Here is a 20,856-nt window from a genome sequence, read left to right as displayed (position 1 = left end):
GCGGAGAGCAGTCCAGGCACGTCGGAGTTTGAAAACAAAGTGAGCAGTGATGTCACAGGAAGGCTGCAAGGTGATTGGTTGGTGAGTGTCTGCTGTTAGGGAGTTACTCTAAATAGCTGGGTACGTAACTAAAAGTAAAGGGAAAGGTCTACAGTTTTTTCAATAAAGGAGGTCGTGTTTTTTGGGGGAGAATCAAGGTCCCTAGTGTAAATAATTTAATTTTTGGGTAATTTAAGGGGATAAATTAAGGGTATGTCATGGCAGGGCAGCTCAGCAATGTGGAGTGATCCTCCTGTGCAATGTGGGAAGTCAGGGAGACTTCAAGTATCCAGGGCGAACACGTGTGCAGGATGTGTCTCCAGCTGCAGCTACTCGAAATCCACGTTTCGGATCTGGAGCGGCGGCTGGAAATGCTGTGGAGCATCTGCGAGGCTGAGATCATCATGGATAGCACGTATAGGGAGGTGGTCACACCGCAGGTAAAGACTGCTCAGGTAGAAAGGGAATGGGTCACCACCAGGCAGAGTAGAAGAACTAGGCAGGTAGTGAAGGAGTCCCCTGGATCCATCTCCCTTTCTAACAGATTTTCCACTTTGAATACTGTTGGGGGAGATAGCTTCTCAGGGGAATGCAGCAAGAACCAAGTCTGTGGCACCACAGGTGGATCAGCTGCACAGGAGGGGAGGAAAAGGAGTAGAAGAGCTATAGTGATAGGGGCTTCTATCGGAAGAGGTACAGATAGGCATTTCTGTGGCTGCAAACGTGACTCCAGGATGATATGTTGCCTCCCTGGTGCTAGGGTCAAGGATGTCACAAAGAGTGGCTGCAGGACAAGGGGGAGGGTGAACAGTCAGAGGTCATGGTACACATTGGCACCAATGACATAGGTAGAAAGAGGGATGAGGTCCTGCAACCAGAATTTAGGGAGCTAGATAGCAGATTAAAAAGCAGGACCTCAAAGGTTGTAATCTCTGGATTACTCCCAATGCCACATGCTAATGAGTATAGGAGTAAGAGGGTAGAGCAGATGAATGCTTGGCTGAGGATATGGTGCAGGAGGGAGGGCCTTAATTTCCTCGACCACTGGGTCTGTTTCTTATTCCTATCACAGAGACATGGTTGAGGGAGGGGCTGGACTGGCAGCTCAGTATTCCAGGGTACAGAATCTACAGGCAAGACAGGTGAAGGGGTAAAAGAGGAGGTAGCATTGCACTGTTGATCAAGGAGTCAATTACTGCAGTAAGGAAGGATGATATCTTAGAAATTCCTCAAATGAGGCCATATGGGTAGAACTTAAAAACAAAAAGGGGACAATCACTTGGCTGGGAGTATACTACAGGCCTCTAAACAGACAGGAAGAGATAGAGGAGAAAATATGTCGGCAAATCTCAGAGAGGTGGAAGAATCTTCTTCTTCTTTGGCCTCCTTGTCTCGAGAAACAATGGGTAAGCACCTGGAGGTGGTCAGTGGTTTGTGAAGCAGCGCCTGGAGTGGCTATAAAGGCCAATTCTAGAGTGATAGACTCTTCCACAGGTGCTGCAGATAAAATTGGTTGTCAGGGCTGTTACACAGTTGGCTCTACACTTGCGCTTCTGTCTTTTTTCCTGCCAACTGCGAAGTCTCTTCGACTCGCCACACGTTCGCCCCACCTTTATGGCTGCCCGCCAGCTCTGGCGATCACTGGCAACTGACTCCCACGACTTGTGATCAATGTCACAGGACGTCATATTGCGTTTGCAGACGTCTTTTAAGCGGAGACATGGACGGCCGGTGGGTCTGATACCAGTGATGAGCTCGCTGTACAATGTGTCCTTGGGGATCCTGCCATCTTCCATGCGGCTCACATGGCCAAGCCATCTCAAGTGCCACTGGCTCAGTAGGGTGTATATGCTGGGGTTGTGTTGGAGATATGGTTCTGCCACCTGATGCCAAGGATTCTCCGGAGGCTGCGAAGATGGAACGAATTGAGACGTCGCTCTTGGCTGACATACGTTGTCCAGGCCTCGCTGCCGCAGAGCAAGGTACTGAGGACACAGGCTTGATACACTTGGACTTTTGTGTTCTGTGTCAGTGTGCCATTTTCCCACACTCTCTTGGCCAGTCTGGACATAGCAGTGGAAGCCTTTCCCATGCACTTGTTGATTTCTGCATCGAGAGACAGGTTACTGGTGATAGTTGAGCCGAGGTAGGTGAACTCTTGAACCACTTCCAGAGCGTGGTCACCGATATTAATGGATGGAGCATTTCTGACATCCTGTCCCATGATGTTCTTTTTCTTGAGGCTGATGGTTAGGCCATATTCGTTGCAGGCAGCCGCAAACCTGTCGATGAGACTCTGCAGCCACTCTTCAGTGTGAGATATTAATGCAGCATCGTCAGCAAAGAGGAGTTCCCTGATGAGGACTTTCCGTACTTTGGTCTTCGCTCTTAGACGGGCAACCTGCCACCTGATCTTGTGAGGAGGACAATTCCTTCTTCTGAAGGGTTGAATGTATGTGAGAGCAGCAGGGAGAAGAAGATCCCAAACAATGTAGGTGTGAGAACACAGCCCTGTTTCATGCCACTCAGGATAGGAAATGGGTCTGATGAGGTGCCGTTATGCTAAATTGTGCCTTTCATATTGTCATGGAATGAGGTGATGATACTTAGTAGCTTTGGTGGATATCCAATCTTTTCTAGTAGTCTGAAGAGACCATGTCTGCTGACGAGGTCAAAGGCTTTGGTGAGATCTATGAAAGCAACGTAGAGGGGCATCTGTTGTTCACGGCATTTCTCCTGTAGCTGGTAAAGGGAGAACAGCATGTCAATGTTGGATCTCTCTGCTCGAAAGCTACACTGTGCCTCAGGGTAGACACGCTCAGCCAGCTTCTGGAGCCTGTTTAAAGCGACTCGAGTGAAGACTTTCCCCACTATCCTGAACAGGGAGATTCCACGGTAATTGTTGCAGTCACCACGGTCACCCTTGTTCTTATAGAGGGTGATGATATTGCCATCGCGCATGTCCTGTGGTACTGCTCCCTCGTCCCAGCACAGGCAAAACAGTCCGCAGAGTGCTGGAAGTATAGCAGGCTTGGTACTCTTGATTATTTCAGGGTAATGCTGTGCTTCCCAGGTGCTTTTCTGCTGGCGAGAAAATGAATGGCATCACTGAGTTCCGATTTTGTTGGCTGTACGTCCAGCTGTACCTTTAGAGATCTGTGCACTAGAACATCCAGATCTCTGCTCAAAATTATTTTCTTTTTTCCACCTACTTTAATGTTTTTCCCTGAAGGGTGTATGAATGTTGAGCATTCGCCCTGTCCACATGAATAACACTGCACTTACCCAAATTAAACATCATTTACCAGTCATGAACCCAATCTCCCAACACATTAAGATCAGCCTGAAACAGTCGAGCATCGTCTACAGTCTAAACACTCGCACAGATCTTCAAATCATCTGTAAATTTACAGATGGTGCGCCCTACACCTACATCCAGATCATTAATAAAAATAGTAAAGAGCAACAGACCCAACACCGATCCCTGTGGGACACCACTGGTAACTGGTCTCCAAACAGATCCAGATCCATCTGTAACTACTTTCTACCTACATCTGCCAGTCAGTTCCCAATCCAGATCAATATATTACCACTGATACCAGGGACTTTAATCTTATAGAGAAGCGTCTTGTGTGGAACCTTATCAAAATCTTTTGGCTGAGATCTGCTAATTGAACACAGGCCGGGGATGAGGCCTAGGCCTGTCCTGCTTTGTGTGTGGGTCTCAGGACCACACAAGGTTTGATCAGCTCACTGAGCACAGGCCCATCCTGCTCTATATGGTGCTCAGTACCTCACCAAATGAGAATAACTAACACACCACAGGCCATGGAGCCTCGGCCCATCCTTCCCCGATTGCGGTTCAGTGCCAACCAGGTCAGATCAGCTAATTCAGCACAGGCCGGAGATGGAAGCTGGACCTTTCCTGCTCTTGGGACTCCGTTCCATACCAGGTGCGATGAAGTAAGATACCACAGGCCGGGGATGGAGCCTGAGATTTCCCTGTTCTGTGTGGGGCTCTGTGCAACAACGTGTGAGAAGAACTATCATCCCTCAGGCTGAGGAAGGAGCCTGGGCCCATTCTGTTCTGTGTGGCTCCTACCACACTGAGTGGGATCAGTTAACACAACACAGGCCATGAATACAACCAGGCCCTTTCCTGCTCCGTGTGGCTCAGTATCACACCAGGTGGCATCAGCTAACACAGCACAGGCTGGGGCTGGAGCCTGGGCCCGTCCTGCTCTGTGGGCTCAGTAACAACCCGTAAGATGAACTTTTTTCAAAAGACTTCAGTGTATTTATCTCTGTCCAACACTCTGAGGCAGCTTTCTGTGTTTATAAAGAGTGTAATTTATTGACTGGTCTCTTGGATCAAACAGAGGTCTGTGTGCAGAGGGTTTGGGGGTGAGCTCTGATTCCTAACCCTTTCTGGACTGTGAGGAATAAAGAATGAATGAGAGAGAGAGAATGTGGGAGAAGGGATGATGGAAGAATTTGTCCGTGAACCTGATTAAAAGTGTCTCAAACGCAAGATAATATTAAGATATCAAGAGCAGAACATTAACATAATCTGAGTTCCGCGATCTGGTCGGGTCCCATTCCCCTGAAGTGAGGAATGAACGGGTGGGGAAATTCCACCTGGAGTTATATTTGTCTCCAATGAAGATGAGTTCACAGTGAGGATGGAATAGCTCAGTTGGGAGAACACGAGATTGAAGAACCAGGATACAATCCCTGGTTTCATCAGTTTTAATTTGGTGTCTCCATCAGTTTAAGTAGAGAGAATCAGAGGCGAGATTTTCCACTCTTGACCCCATGGGCTGAATTTTAAACTAACGGTGCGGCTCTCGGCAGAGGCACCGGAAGCGGGTGTCATCACCACACGAGTGAAATGTGGCTGGCCGACCCCGATCACGGAGCAGCCGACCAATTAATGAAGGGGAGGCGTGGGGCCCATGTAAACAAGGACCAGAGGTAGGGAACGAGGCACCGATGGCACCGACATCTGACACAACGGCAGGTGCTGGCACCATAATGAAAGGACTGCCAGACCTGCATTCACTGCTGCCTGGTTTAAAGGAGTGTCTTCCTGAGAGCCCTCTACTGCCCCAGGACCTGTTCTGCTGCCTCTGCTGTCCCAGGATCCGTTCTGCTGCCTCTGCTGTCCCAGGACCCGTTCTGCTGCCCCAAGACCCGTTCTGCTGCCTCTGATGCCCCAGGACCCGTTCTGCTGCCTCTGCTGCTCCAGGACCCGTTCTGCTGCATCTGCTGCCCCAGGACCCGTTCTGCTGCCCCAAGACCCGTTCTGCTGCCTCTGATGCCCCAGGACCCGTTCTGCTGCCCCAGGACCCGTTCTGCTGCCTCTGCTGCTCCAGGACCCGTTCTGCTGCCCCAGGACCCGTTCTGCTGCCTCTGCTGCCCCAGGACCCGTTCTGCTGCCTCTGCTGCCCCAGAACCTGTTCTGTTGCCTCTGCTGCCCCAGGATCAGTTCTGCTGCATCTGCTGCCCCAGGACCTGTTCTGCTGCCTCTGCTGCCCCAGGACCAGTTCTGCTGCATCTGCTGCCCCTGGACCTGTTCTGCTGCATCTGCTGCCCCAGGACCTGTTCTGCTGCCTCTGCTGCCCAGGATCCGTTCTGCTGTCACTGATGCCCCAGGACCCGTTCTGCTGTCACTGATGCCCCAGGACCCGTTCTGCTGTCTCTGCTGCCTGAGAGGTAAGGAGCTGAATGCGAGCCTGCAGTGACCATGGTCCAATGGTTTGGCGATGCCTTCCTGCAGGTTCGCCTCCAGGTGACAACAGATAGGTGGAAGATCCTCTTCCCCAGGGATGGGAGGTGGAGACCTGTCCACCTGACCAAGCAAAGCTGCTTTGAGATAGTAGGTGAAGTCAGCAGCCGTGGGGTCAACCCCAAGACATGGATCCAGTGCACGAAGTGGGTCAATGACCGGATCCAGGCTGCTCAGGCACAAACTCAAAACACTTTGGACCCTTTGGACATTGTGCATGGCAGAGTGAGAGGGAGTGTTTGGTGGAAAGGGAGTGACCACCCAGTCATGTGTAATGGGGAAGGGCAGCAGGACACGCTGCCTGAGGCTTGGCTGCATCTCGGTGGGAGGTGCACGTCAGTCATTTTATAAACTCACACAGTCCCTCGAGAGGGGCCACATGCAGGAGGAATATGTGTGTCCACATCATGGACTGCTGGATTATCACCATCAGAGATGTTGGGCTTGTCCCCGCTGGGAGACGAACTTTGTTGATCATAGTGGCTGCAATAGAAGACAGCCCACAATCGGAAAGAGCGTGTCAAGACTGGCAGTGGATGCCTTATCTCCATGTCCTCATCCCGATGGAGGAGGAGGCCATGGAACAGGCCGGGCAGCAAAGCAGCTGCTCCATAGCTGATGGAGAGACAGGGACACCTACCTAAGAGAGTGAGTGAGCATCTCCTGGGGCACAAGGGTGCATCTGCTGCAAAGGAGCCACACTGCTCATCTGTTCACCACTGCATCAATGGAGCTGCACAGTAGGGGTGGTTGGAATGTCACGATGGGCAGACTCTAACCCTTCAATGTCCCTGTTTTCACATGCAGGCTAGGATGAACGACAAGAGCGAAGAGCTGGAGAGACTGGGGGACAGCCAGACACCTCTGAGGAGGAGGAGGGAGCCTCAGATGGTGCACCGTCACATCATTCCCCTGCACCCTCCACCAGCACAGAAACCCGCACTCGGTGGGTATCCACTCGCTGTTAGATTTGGGCACACAAGCTGGTGAGCACGTCACAGACAGGCCCGGGCAGCTGACGGAGGCTGTGACAGCCGAGGCCACTGGCAGTTGGAAGTCTGTGGGAGGCCAGGCCCATGCTGAGTCCCAGGCTGATGACGTGCCTCTGGTGTCACCAGCAACACGGGAAATGCTGCAGCTGCAGCAAGAGGTCAGGCAACATCTGGCAGAGTTGCCGGAGGTTATGTGTACCCAAGTTCGGATGATGGAGGAGTCCATCCAGGGTGCATGCTGCACTGTCTCTGATGGGGGTGTGTCTGGCTTCCTTCCTTGAGAGATTGGTGACTCTGATGGAGAGCCAGATCCAGCCGACCAATCAGTGGCTGCCGGAGATGTGTGCAGACCTGCACTCCATCGCTTTGTCCATGAGCTCCATCCAGCGGTGACAAGGCGAGAGGGGGGACGAGGCACCTGAACTCTTCACCAGGTCCACATCCCTCTCAGGTCAGCAGCGAGGTACAAGTGTGTCTTATCAGGGGGAGGAGCAGCTGGCTGCTACATCTGGGGTCTCCTCTCAGGGTGCTCCTGGTGTGGACAGTAGCTCCAAAGCCCCTCTGCGAGTGACACAAGTGATGCCAGTGCCTGCCTCCATCACCCTCGATGACAGAGGGGGGGTCCCTGTACCTGTGCAGGAGGCCCTCAGTGTGCCGGGTCCCTCCAGCCCTCAGGCAGCAAGAGGACGGCCACCAATGTCATCCCAAGCCATGGGGCAGCAAGGTCAGCAGCCTGTCTCCACCTCAGCTAACAGAGCAGGGGGAGCACCACGAAGGAGCATGCGGAAAAGATTTCAGAAGAGCACCTAGATTCACTTGGGTTCATGGTGAATGTGCATTCCAGATGGATAGGGTTGCATTTGATGTCACACGGAAGAAAGAAATGATGTTCTCTCACTATGTCTCCTTCCTATTGTTGATGCCCTTTGGGACTTCATTTAAACCCTTCCTCCCAAGGGGCTGGAAGTGAGGGACCAAGCCCTGAGTTCACAAAGCTTCGGTCTTGTCACTGTGCGATGTGTACCTGGACGCTGCAGTGCAGAAGGAAGCAGGCGACAACAGGGCTGCTTAAAGCTAAGACTTTATTGCTGTGGTTCCAGAAGGTGGTAAGGCTCAAAGGAAACTTGAATGTATAAGGGTGTCTCATGTCTCCCTTGTGTGTATCTCATTGCCCCTTTCCTGCTGTGCCTGAGGTTCTTCATCAGGCACTGCTTGGGCAGCATCCTCCTCCACATCCTCATCATCAGAGGAGACATCACACTCCACGATATCCTCACTTGTCAACACCTCACCCCTCTGTAATGCCAGATTGTGCTGTGCACAGCAAACCACCACGATATGTGAGACCCTCGCCGGGACATACTGAAGGGCTCCACTGGATCGATCTAGGCACCTGAATCTCATCTTCAGGAGACCAATGGCCTCCTTGATGGTCGCTCGGGTTGACCCGCAGCAGGTGTTGTACCTCTCCTCTGCATCCGTGCGTGGGTTCCTCACAGACGTCAGTAGTCATGTCCTCAGTGGGTAGCCCCTGTCTCCAAGGATCCATCTCTGAAAGCGGATGGGGCCGCGGAAAGGTTCTGGCACCTGGGAGTGCCTTGGTATGCAGGCGTTGTGGCTGCTTCCCGGGATTTGTGCACACACCTATGGGATCCATTTGCAGTGGTTGCAGACCAATTGCACACTGAGCAAGTGGAAGCCCTTCCTGTTGAAGGCTGCTGGCTGGTCTGCAGGAGCCTTGATGGTCACATGGGGTGACACCCTACACCTGGGGGAATCCAGTGATGGCCCCGAATCCTATAGTCCTCTCAGCTTGACTGTTTGGATCGATGTGCACACAGTCACCGGCCCTCCTGAACAGGACATTGGTGACCTCCTTGATGCACTGATTCACCAAAGACTGTGAGATTCCACACATATCTCCAGTGGATCCCTGCAATGACCTGCTGGTGCAGAGGTTCAGTGGCACAGTGACCTTCAGTGACACTGGTATCAGGTGCCCACCAAGTCCCATGGGGCACAGCTGCATCATGGCAGAGAGATCAGTGACGACCTCCGTGCAGAGGCGCATTCTGTGGAGACACTGTCACTCGGACATCTGCAGGTAGTTGAACCTCAGCTGACGTGTTCCTCTGCCTCCTTCTCCATCCTCCTGTTCGAGGCTGGCCTTCCTGTGGGCCCCCAAGCTGCTGTGGTGCCCCTGCTGGTGCCTGCGCCTCCCTCCCTTCCTCTCTACTCCTCCTCCTCAATGTGAGCCTTGAATGAGGCCCATGACAGGTTGCCCCTCCCTGAGTGCAAGGCCTTCACAGTAAACAACACCCAGCCACATTTACCTCACTTGTCACCCTCAATGAGGTGGCACTGCCCCAATGGTACCCTGGTGTGGCTCCCCCTGCAGAGCTGGCACATTGGCCCCCACTCCTGACAGTGTTTCCCGATGCCCTTTCCCCCTCCACCCTTACTGCCAAGTTACGCTGCCTCACCCGATAGCTTCCCAGTGAAGCCAACACTCAGCTCCCACCTCCCAGTCACCTCCTTTAACCAGGCGAGGCTCTGAAGCCCCGTGGTTCCCGTGCACTATTAGTTCAATTGGATCCAGTGAATAAAATTGCTGACAATTGGACTCATAAATACTTTAAATGCCTTCTTGACGAGTGGATGTGCGAAGTCTGCCCTCCATGTCAGCCGCCGACAGAAAAATCCGGTCCGACGTCTTCCATCCCTATTTTATACACCCCCCCTCCCCCTCCCCAGCCTCCATTCCCGTCTCCAACGGTCCCTTAAAATTCTGGCCCATGTCTCTAAGACTAATGGGAGTGAAACTACATCTGCTCCTTAGCCTGAACAGGGAGAGCTGCTCTCTCTGTGTTCAAAGTGAATGAATCTGCTCTTTACCTTGTCTTACTGGAACGTTCACTGTCTGGAAATGTCTGTTTGAAAATGTTTTCCTGTTATATTAATGGAGCAGAGGAGCAGATGTGAGTTGCTGTTCAACAGAGAGGTTTGGAAGTGGGTGAAGGGGTGGAGTGATGGTGTGAGTGAGAGGTGCAGTGAGTTGGCCATTCTCAATAGAGTGTCAGGAATGAAGGTCAGAGGAACAGACCAGGCAGGAAACACAGAAAGAGCGAGGAGAAGCTGGTGTGAAAAACAGAGATTAAACAACAGGCTTGTTCAGTTGGTTTGGGTCTGGTGTTCAGAATACCCGGAATCTGGGTTCACTTCCCTTCCAACTCAGCGAATTGTATCAACATTATGTTCATAAAACCATAGAATGATACCCAAAGAAGGAGACCATTTGGTCCATTGTGTCAGTGCTGTCTCTTTGGTTATGTTATCCAATTAGAACTGCTGCTCAGCTTTTTCCTGTAATCTGTACATTTTTCCTTCCAGTATTTATCCCAATTGCTTTTCAAAGTTACGACTGAATCTGCTTTCAAGTCCTGATCAGACAGTGCATTCCAGATCACAACACATCACTGTATAAAAAATCATTCCTCATTTCGCCTCTGGTTCTTTTCTCAATTACCTGATAAATACATCCTCTGGTTACTGACCCTTTTGCCACTGGAAACAATTTCTCCTTATTTAACTTATTGAAAACCTTCTTGATGATGTCACATACTAGACTGCCAGTAAAACTGAAGCCCATGGAATAAAAGAGACAATGACAGCATGGCTATGAAGTTTGCAGACTGATAGGAACATAGAAGCAGGAGTAGGCCATTCAGCCCATCGAGACCACCCCACCATTCAATATGATGATGACTGATCATCCACTTCAATGCCTTTTTCCCACACTACCTCCATATCCCTTATGTCATTTGTATTTAGAAATCTGTCAATCTCTGCTTTAAACATACTCAATGACTGAGCTTCCACAGCTCTCTGGTGTAGAGAATTCCAAAGATTCACAACCCTCTGAGTAAAGAAATTTCTCCTCGTCTCTGTCCTAATTGGCTTTCCCCTTATGTTGAAATTGTGTCCCCTGGTTCTAGATTCCTCAACCGGAGGAAAAACTTCATCTACCCTGTCTATCCCTTTAAATATTTTGTAAGTTTCAATGAGATCACCTCTCATTCTTTGAAACTCTAGAGAATACAGTCCCAGTTTCCCCAATCTCTCTTCATAGGACAGTCCCGCCATCCCGGGAACAGGTCTGGTGAACCTTCATTGCACTCCCTCGATGGCAATGATATCCTTCCTCAGGAAAGGGGACCAAAACTGCACACAGTATTCCAAAGTGCAGTCCAACCAAGGTTATATACAATTGAAGCAAGATTTCACTACTCCTGTACTCAAATCGTCTTGTGATAGAGGCTAGCATATCATTCGTCTTCTGAACTGCTTGCTGCACCTGCATGTTAGCTTTCAGTCGCTTATTGACAAGGACACCCAGGCCCCTTTGTACATCTACACTTTCTAATCTCTTACCATTTAAGAAATAATCTGCACATCTGTTTCTCCTACCAAAGTGGATAACCTCACATTTTTACACATTATATTCCATGTGCCACTTTCTTGTCCACTCACTAAGTCTGTCCAAATCCCCTTGAAGCTGCTTTGCATCTTCCTCACAACACACATTCCCACCTAGTTTTGTGTCATCTGCGAACTTGGAAATACGACATTTGGTTCCCACCTCCGAATCATTGATATATATTGTGAACAGCTGGGTCACAGTGTGGTGGTGAACAGTTGTATTTCTGTCTGGAGGAAGGTTTACAGTGGGTTCCCCATGGTTCCTCATAACTTCAGTTATGTGCAGAGACTGGAAAAGCTGGGGTTGTTCTCCTTGGAGCAGAGCAAGTTCAGAACAACTTTGACAGAGTTAGAATCAAGGAATCAAATGGTTACAGGACAGAAGGAGACCATTCAGTCCATCATGTCCATGACAGCTCTTTGCAAGAGCAAATCAGCTAATTCCACTCCTCTGCCCTTTCATTGTAACCCTGCAAATTTTCTCTATTCAGGTGTTTATCCAATTCCCTTTTGAAAGCCACGATTGAATCTGCCTCCAGCACTCTCAGGCAGTGTAATCCAGATCTGAACCACTCGCTCTGTCCCACACCCCTGGTACCATTGCAGAAAATCTCTTCTGTTCATTTCATCCCTCATAAATAATTGAAATGAAATGTTTATTAGGAAATGCACAATATAAAAAAGAGAGAGAAATAAATGCTGAGAAAAATAGAAGTCAATGTTTGGAAGGTAAAAAGAGCAAAAGATGTAACTTTTATTCTGGTTGAGTGAGAGGAATATATCACACTCTGGGGCTTTTGTAAGACGATTTACTGATAAACCTGGGATTTGAGAGGAAGCTGGTTCATGGTTTACAGAACAAACTCAGTCCCTGGGGTGGAGCCAACAGCTGCACCGTCCAATAGCAGACAGGATGTGGACACTGTCTCAGGCCTGGTGAGCTCAGTCGATGAAAGCATGAAACTCTGAATCTCAAGTTTTTGAGTTTGAGCCTCTCGGTGGGTGTCTTATACTTCCTTTTTAGGCTGATTTTACAGCCATTCTCCAGCTCTGAATTCCTCGGCAGAGAGTTCAAGGAGTGTTTGAAATGAGATTCAACAGCAGTATGAGAAAGTCTCTCCTTGATTCAGGACTCTTACCTCTCTGCAGCATCTCGCTGCTGAAGATTGAACTTTATCTCATTTCATTCTCAGCTCATGGTCAGTGTGGATCACTGGGACTTCTGGCTGTCTCCCACTTCACAATCCATCAGTGCTGAGAAATCAATGGGGAATATTACTCACATGTTGTAATGTTTTATAAATACTTGAATGTATTTCACACTGTGTCTAACAGTGTGAATCTCCCCTGGTATATCACCTCACCAATACTTCAACAGAACATTCACATAATGTGAGCTCTGAGATCTGTTCAGATCCCATTCCCAAGACCTGGAAAGTGGGATTGGGCTGGATCGCTCTTTTTCAGCTGGCACAGACACGATTGCTAAATGGTCTCAGTCTGTGCCATAAATTTTCTCCATTTTCTATGTTCTATGAAGTGAGGTGTGATTGGGAGGGGCAATTCCACCAGGGTTATATTTTCTACCAAAACAATGACACAAGGGATACTTCACTTTTTTATTCATTCATTCATGCGATGTGGGCATCGCTGGCTAGGCCATCATTTATTGCCCATGAGAAGGTGGTGGTGAGCTGCCTTCTTGAACCATTGCAGTCCATGTGGGGTAGGTACACCCACAGTGCTGTGAGAAAGGGAGTTCCAGGATTTTGACCCAGCGACAGTGAAGGAACGGCGATATAGTTCCAAGTCAGGATGGTGTGTGGCTTGGAGGGGAACTCGCATGTGGTGGTATCCCCTGTATTTGCTGCCCTTGCCCTTCTAGGTGGTAAAGGTCACTGGTTTGGAAGGTGCTGTCTAAGGAGTTGTGGTGCATTGCTGCAGTGGATTTTGTAGACGGTACACACTCTGCAACTGTGCGTCGATGGTGGAGGGAGTGAATGTTTGCAGATCGGGTGCCAATCAAGCGGGCTGCTTTGTCCTGGCGGTGTTGAGATTCTTGAGTTGGAATTGCACCCATCCAGGCAACTGGAGAATATTCCTTCACACTCTTGACTTGTGCCTTGTGGATGGTGGACAGGCTTTGGGGAGTCAGGAGTCATGGATGAGTGAGAGGAATATATCACACTTTGGGGCTTTTGTAAAAGGATTTATTAATAAACCTGGGATTTGAGAGGAAGCTGCTTCATGGTTTACAGAACAAATTCAGCCCCTGGGGTGGAGCCAACAGGTGCACTGTAATTACTCACCTCAGGATTCCAAGCCTCTGACCTGCTCTTCTAGTCACGTTATTTGTATGGCTACCCATGGTAACCTCCATGATGTTGATGGTGGGGGATTCAGTGATTGTAATGCTATTGAATGTCAAGGGGAGATGGTTAGATTCTCTCTTGTTGGAGATATTCATTGCCTGGCACTTGTGTGGTGCGAATGTTACTTGCCACTTATCATCCCAAGCCTGTGAGACTGAAATAGCTCAGTTGGGAGTGTGTTAGACTGAAGATCCCTGGTTCAATCTGGGGTTTTGGCAGTTCTCCTTTATTCTGCATCACCCTTTGGTTTTGACTCTTGAGCTGCACAATTTACACTGAAATTATTTACCCAACTCTGAAGGTTGGATTGGAATAGAGAGATATCAAGGATGGGAAATATTTACATTGTCTGCTTTAGCTTATTCTCTATCTCCCTGTGTCCTTTTCCCCAGTTTTTGAATCTTTCGGGGCCGGGTGAACATTTGATTTGCTGCATTTGTCCCAAACTGAAGCCTTTTCCACATCTCTGGGTGGTCAGACTCGCTCTGTCTGTTTTTGTTGCTCGTGACCATTAACGAGAACAGGCCACGAGTTCAACGTTTATCAGCAAACGGAAGATAATTGGAAAGAATTCTGTGTTACTCCAGACCAGTGACAAAGATACAATGGATGTTATTCAAAATAAATTCCCTTTGACATTTTATGTAAACTTGTTTGCATCCAAAAGTTGGATTTTAAGTGTAACAAAAATGTGTCAAATTATTGACTGACCATGTGACAGCGCACATGGGGATCAAATCCACAGCCTTGTTGTTATCAACACTGCGTCCTAACCAACTGAACTAAGCGGCATTTAGACAGAGCCAGGTATGGGTTTGAGCCGCACGCTGGGCGGTTTGTGTTTTATTTCTCACACTGGGTGACAGAGCGATTGTACAAACAATGGACACATCACATCACTGAAACATTGTTCTGATATAAAACAGTGTGAAATAAGAACTGAGCATGGAAATGGAACGGAACCAGAAATCAGGACTTTAATCTATTAAAGTTGATCTTGAAATTCAACCATTCACTGAACATTCCAATAGATCGAACTCTCTTCTGATATAAAATCCAGGAACTTGAGCTGCTGTAAAACACAACTGAGCCTAACGTGATTTGAACACGCAACCTTCTGATCTGGAGTCAGATGCGCTACCGTTGTGCCACAAGCTCACATATAAAGCAAAGTGTTCCATTCCTGACAGATTTACTTCTTGTTTAGATTCAGTGATTGAAATTAATTCAATCCTCATCTGACCTCCACTCTGTGAAGGCCTGCAATCCGACCTGAACCCGACGGCCTGTGTCGGGTTCGGTTCATGTCGGGTCGCTCTTCCGGTTCTGGCTTTCGGGCTCGGATCAGGTTGGGTCAGGTTCAGGTCAGGCTGGGTCCAGGTTTGTCTGAGTCCGTGTCGGACACACACAGTAAGTATTACATTTAACTTTGCTGGGAAGTTGAGTTTAATAAGTGTCAAAAGTTGAAAAGCCAACCAAAGCTGGGAGTCCGGGTCATTTAGGAGGGAAACTCTGAGTCTGCGCAGTGAGCAAGTGAGCATCTCTATGACGTCATTGCGCTCATGCTGCAGCTTCCTGTAGATTCGGAATCGTGAGGTAGATAAAGTGAACATTCCGGTGGTCGTGTAAAGCTCGGGTTAGTTTGGGCGTGGGAATAAATGGAGATACTCGGGCCGGGTCAGGCTCGGGTCCAATGTGGTTCTGTCAGGTTTGTGTCGGGTTTTTTTTCCTGACCTGAGCAGGCCTTTACTGCTCTGTCAGTTCAGTGCCTTATTTAAACTATTACTTGGAGTTCTGTTTTACAGGGTCTCGGCTGTTTAAGTGTTTCCCAGACCCACTACTCTGATTAATCAGACATTTTGCTGCTAACTGCTGCTGCTACAATTGAAATGTAAAAAAGAATTTCCAGTGACCTGCAACCAATGGACAAATACATTTCAGAAAGATAAAGTTCATTCGCCAATCCACAAATGTGTCTTTCTGCTTATATTTATAAACAACTCCTTCTCTCCACTATGGGAACTATACAATCACGACAGTTATTTGAAAGTTAGTATAAGATGTTCCAGTTCATCAATTTTAAAACTGCAGCAGGTATAATCCAGAAAACTTCTCTGTTGGAACCTCAGTCCCATTTAGATTGAAAGTGGACAATTAATGTATTCACTTGTTCATTGTGGACAGGTGTCTGACTTCGAATAAATCTCATTAACTTTCAATGAGGTGGCAGTATTTCTGTGCTCCCATTTTACACAGTCTGTCCTGTTCATGCACCATGTTTTTATTCTCCTCTCCCATTCTCCACAGGATACAGATTACAAGCATCATCAATCTAGCTGTTGAAAAGCATTGGAAGAATCTGGTCACACAGGTATTGAAACATTCATTTTCTGCCATTTTCCAAGTTGGTTGCTTTAAACACAGTACAATGTGTAATCTTCTTGAAAAGAGATTCTCTTCAATATCCAATACAAACTGAATTACATACCTGACAGACAAACACAGGAGAACAGGTGACTAGTGAACACAAACCTCATGGTGCTCATTTTCAGATTTATTGCAGTCATCCGACAAAACAAGTGAAAGAATATTCCAGTGAAATGATTTGGAAAGTAGGTGTGACTTTTGTTGGTGCCTTTCTTTGCTCTGTTGGTGAAACTTTCTTGCACCTGACTCCTGTTTATGTCTCTGTTTCCTCTATTGAATGAGGAAGGAGGTATTTGATCAGAAATCAACTGCATTGTGTACCTTTGAGAGGGGATTTCTGCACCATCAGGGCTGGAAACAGGAGTGAGTGAAAGACAATGTGTGGAGTTTGATTTTGTACAGAGGGAGAGCAAATCTAACAGGACTGTGAGATATTGGCCTGGATTTTACAGCCCCAATAGCGGTGAACTCTGAGACTTTCACTGCTATTGAGGGTCTGAACAGCACTGCAACTGCTGGTACATGCACACACTAACACCAGCATCTGGAAGTTGTGGTGGTGAGAAATGTGCTTAGAAGGAGCCTCTGATCATAATCGCACCAGCCCACTCTTTAAAGTGACAGGGACCTGTAGTTCAGCAATTTGGGCTCATTGCCCACAATGTACCCTGATTTTTACCTTGGTTGGATTAAAGCCGGTACCAACAGGCTCAGGGCTGCTCGGGAAGGACTTTTCTGTTGACACAACAGCTCCACTATTCCAGGAAGACACCGGCAGCAGCAGTTGTCAAATTTCAGAGGGAGTTCAGACATTTTAAATGTTGTATCTTATTTCTTAATTGGATGTAACTTTTTAGCATAGCCTGATCAGAGTTCTTAAATTTACATCTGACTTTTTATTAACAAGATTGAAGTGACTTTTAAAAACTACATCTTATCCTTTAAAATCCTGCTTCCATGTAGTTGACATTGGAAGATGACTTCAGAATAGCTTAGACTATCTTTCTAACAGGTACTGCAACAGCTTAAGACCTACTTTTCTGCAAAAGCTGGTGAATTACCTTCCGGGAGCGGAGAGGAGCGGAGCGGAGCAGACCTATATGGACCGATATGAGGAGAATGTTGAGAGCGGAGCCTATAAATCCAATCCGAGGATCGAGGCCCAGTCTCTTACCTTCCAGGAGTGGAGTGGAGATATTCCAGTGTGCTGGAGTTTTGAAAAAAAAAGAAGCCAACTGTGATGTCAGAGGAGAGCTGCAAGGTGATTGGTTGGTGAGTCACTGCTGTTAGTGTATTTAAATATCTTAAAGAAAAGGGCAAAGTTTTTTACTTGAAAAAAAAACCTCTGCTGATAAGATGAGTACTACTAAAGTGTTTTTTTTATTCAGTGTAGCTTATGAAGGACTTTAGATTGTAGTGGGTAGAACAAGGCCCCTAGTGTCATTAGTATTTTTTTATTAAGGGAGTAACTAATTAATCTAAGGGTAAGTCATGGCAGGAGAGCTCAGCCCCGTGATATGCTCCTCCTGCGCTATGTGGTGATTCAGGAACCCTCCCAGTCTCCATGACGACCATGTGTGCAGGAAGTGTATATAGCTGCAGCTACTGGCTACTCGCATTATGGAGCTGGAACTGCGGGTGGTTTCACTGTGGAGCATCCACGAAGCTGAGGGTGTCATGGATAGCATGTTTAGTGAGGTGGTCGCACCGCAGGTAATGGATGCACAGGCAGAAAAGGGATGGGCGACCACCAGATGGAATAGTAGGAGCAGGCAGGTAGTGCAGGAGTCCCCTGTGGCCATCCCCCTCTCAAACAGATACACCGCCTTGGTTCCTGTTGGGGGGAAGACCTCCCAGGGGAAAAGAGCAACAGCGCGGTCCGTGGCACCACGGAGGGCTCTGCTGCACAGCAGGGGATGAAAAGGGGAGGAAGAGCTATTGTGATAGGGGATTCTATCATAAGGGGTGCAGATAGGCGTTTCTGTGGCCGCAAACGAGACTCCAGGATGGTATGTTGCCTCCCTAATACTCGGGTCAAGGATGTTTCGGAGCAGCTGCCGGAAATTCTGAAAGGGGAGGGTGTGCAGCCAGAAATCGTGGTCCATGTTGGTACGAACGACATAGGCAGGAAGAGAGATGAGGTTCTGCAAAGTGAATATGGGGAGTTAGGCAGAATGTTAAAGAGCAGGACCTCTAGGGTTGTAATCTCAGGATTACTCCCTGTTGCTAGTGCGGGTAGGAATAGGAGGATTCGGCAAATGAATGCATTGCTGAAGACTGGCGAAGGCGGGAGGGCTTCAGGTACTTGGATCATTGGGATCTCTTCTGGTGCAGAGGTGACCTGTACAAGAGGGACGGGTTGCATCTGAACTGGAAGGGGACCAATATCCTTGTAGGGAGATTTTATAGTAATACACTGGAGGGTTTAAACTAGTCTTGCAGCGGGGGTGGGACCCAAAGTAGTAGTCTCTCCGATGAGATAGTTGAGGCAAATGGAGAGGTTAAAGCAAGCAAGTCCAGTAGGCAGGCCAGGCAGGGGCAGGACAGGGAGCGTGGAAGGTCTGGTGGGCTAAACTGCATTTACTTTAATGCAAGTATCCTTACAGGTAAGGCAGATGAACTCAGAGCATGGATCGGTACATGGGATTGTGGTATTGTAGCTATTACGGAAACGTGGTTGAGGGATGGGCAGGACTGGCAGCTCAATGTTCCGCGGTACTGATCCTTCCGGCGTGACAGAGGTGGAGGTAAGAGAGGAGGGGGAGTTGCACTATTGATTAGGGAGGACATCACGGCAGTACTTAGAGAGGATATCCCGGGGTGAATGTCCAGTGAGGCCATAATGGTAGAACTTAAAAATAATAAAAGGGTGATCCCTTTGATGGGATTATACCATAGGCCCCCCAATAGTCAGAGGGAAGTGGAGGAGCATATATGTAGGAAAATCACAGATAGGTATAGGAATTATAGGGTTGTAATAGTAGGTGATTTTAACTTCCCTAATATTGACTGGGACTGCCTTAGTGCTAAGGGATCAGATGGGGAAGAATTTGTTAAGTGAGTCCAGGATAGTTTTCTGAAGCAGTACGTGGATGGCCCGACTAGAGAAGGGGCTACACTCGATCTCCTCTTAGGAAATGAGGATGGGCAGGTGATTGATATGGCAGTGGGGGAGCACTTTGGGACCAGTGACCATAACTCTATTAGCTTCAAGATAGCTATGAAAAAGAATAGGACTGGTCCTCAGGTTGAAGTCCTAAATTGGGGGAAGGCTAATTTGCATGGCATCAGACAGGAACTCTCAAAAGTTGAATGGGAGAGGCTGTTTACAGGTAAAGGGACGTCTGGCAAGTGGGAGGCTTTTAAAAGTGAGATAGGAAGAGTTCAGGGCCAGCATGTTCCTGTTTGATGGAAGGGCAAGGCTGGCAAGTTTAGGGAACCTTGGTTGACGAGGGATATTGAGGGTCTGGTCAGGACAAATAAGGAGGCATACGTCAGGTATAGGCAGCTGGGATCGAGCGAGTCCCTCGAGAAGTATATGGGATATAGGAGTATACTTAAGAAGGAAATTAGGAGGGCGAAAAGGGGCCATGAGATTTCCCTGGCAGATAAGATAAAGGAGAATCCTAAAAGATTCTATAAGTGTATTAAGAGTAAAAGGGTGGCTAGGGAGAGTGCAGGTCCCCTTAAGGATCAGTGTGGCAATCTATGTGTGAAGCCACGCGAAATGGGCGAGGTCTTAAATGAATATTTCTCGTCTGTATTTACCGTGGAGAAGGTCATGGAAGCTAGTGAGTTCAAGGGAGGGAACAGCGATATCCTGCAGCATATCAACATTACAAAGGAGGAGGTGTTGGAGGTTTTGAAGCGCATTAAGGTGGATAAATCCCCAGGGCCTGATCAGATGTATCCTAGGATGCTATGGGAAGCAAGGGAGGAGATTGCTGGGGCGCTGGCAGAGATTTTTGTATCATCGTTAGCCACGGGTGAAGTACCGGAAGACTGGAGGATAGCTAATTTGTTAATTAATAAATTAAATAACAAATCATGTCGCCTCTTTCTCTTCTAAACTCTGGCGGAGACAAGCCTAGCTTGTCCAATCTTTCCTCGTAAGACAGCCCACCCATTCCATGTATTAGTCTCGTAAACTTTCTCTGTACTACCTCCAATGCATTTACATCCTCTCGCAAATAAGGAGACCAGTACAGTACTCAGTACTGCAGAAGAGGTCTCACCAATGTCCTGTATAGGTGAAGCATAACCTCCCTACTATTGTATTCAATTCCCATGGTGATAAATGATAACATTCGATTAGCTTTCCTAATTACGTGCTGGACCTGCATACTAACCTTTTACAATTCATGCCCTCGGACACCCAGATCCCTCTGCATCTCAGAGCTCTGCAATCTCTCACCATTTAGATAATATGCTTTTTTATTCTTCCTGCCATAGTGGACAATTTCCGACTTTCCCACATTATACTCCATTTGCCAGGTCTTTGCCCAATCACTTAACCTATCTATATCCCTTTGTAGCCCCCTTATGTCCTCTTCACAACCTACTTTCCTACCTATCTTTGTGATCAGCAAATTCAGCAACAATACCTTCGGTCCCTTCATCTAAGTCATTTATATAAATTGTAAAAAGTTGAGGCCCCAGCACAGATCCCTGTGGCACACCACTCGTTACTTCTTGCCAACCAGAAAATGACCCATTTATGCTGACTCTCTGTTTCCTGTCAGCTAGCCAATCTTCTATC

The 20,856-nt window shown here is 48.1% G+C and overlaps 1 non-coding gene across 1 annotated transcript; it reads right to left on the bottom strand.

Annotated features, from left to right (window-relative positions):
* Positions 1–14,756: 14,756 nt before the first annotated feature.
* Positions 14,757–14,828, bottom strand: trnaw-cca (transfer RNA tryptophan (anticodon CCA)). The gene has a single exon. It is a non-coding gene; the product is annotated as a tRNA-Trp (tRNA).
* Between the last annotated feature and the right edge of the window lie 6,028 nt (positions 14,829–20,856).

Source organism: Heterodontus francisci, unplaced genomic scaffold (assembly GCF_036365525.1).
Source record: "Heterodontus francisci isolate sHetFra1 unplaced genomic scaffold, sHetFra1.hap1 HAP1_SCAFFOLD_879, whole genome shotgun sequence".
Lineage (NCBI taxonomy): Eukaryota > Metazoa > Chordata > Chondrichthyes > Heterodontiformes > Heterodontidae > Heterodontus > Heterodontus francisci.
Note: the sequence above shows the minus strand (reverse complement) of the source record. Positions and strands in the feature narration are given on the sequence as shown.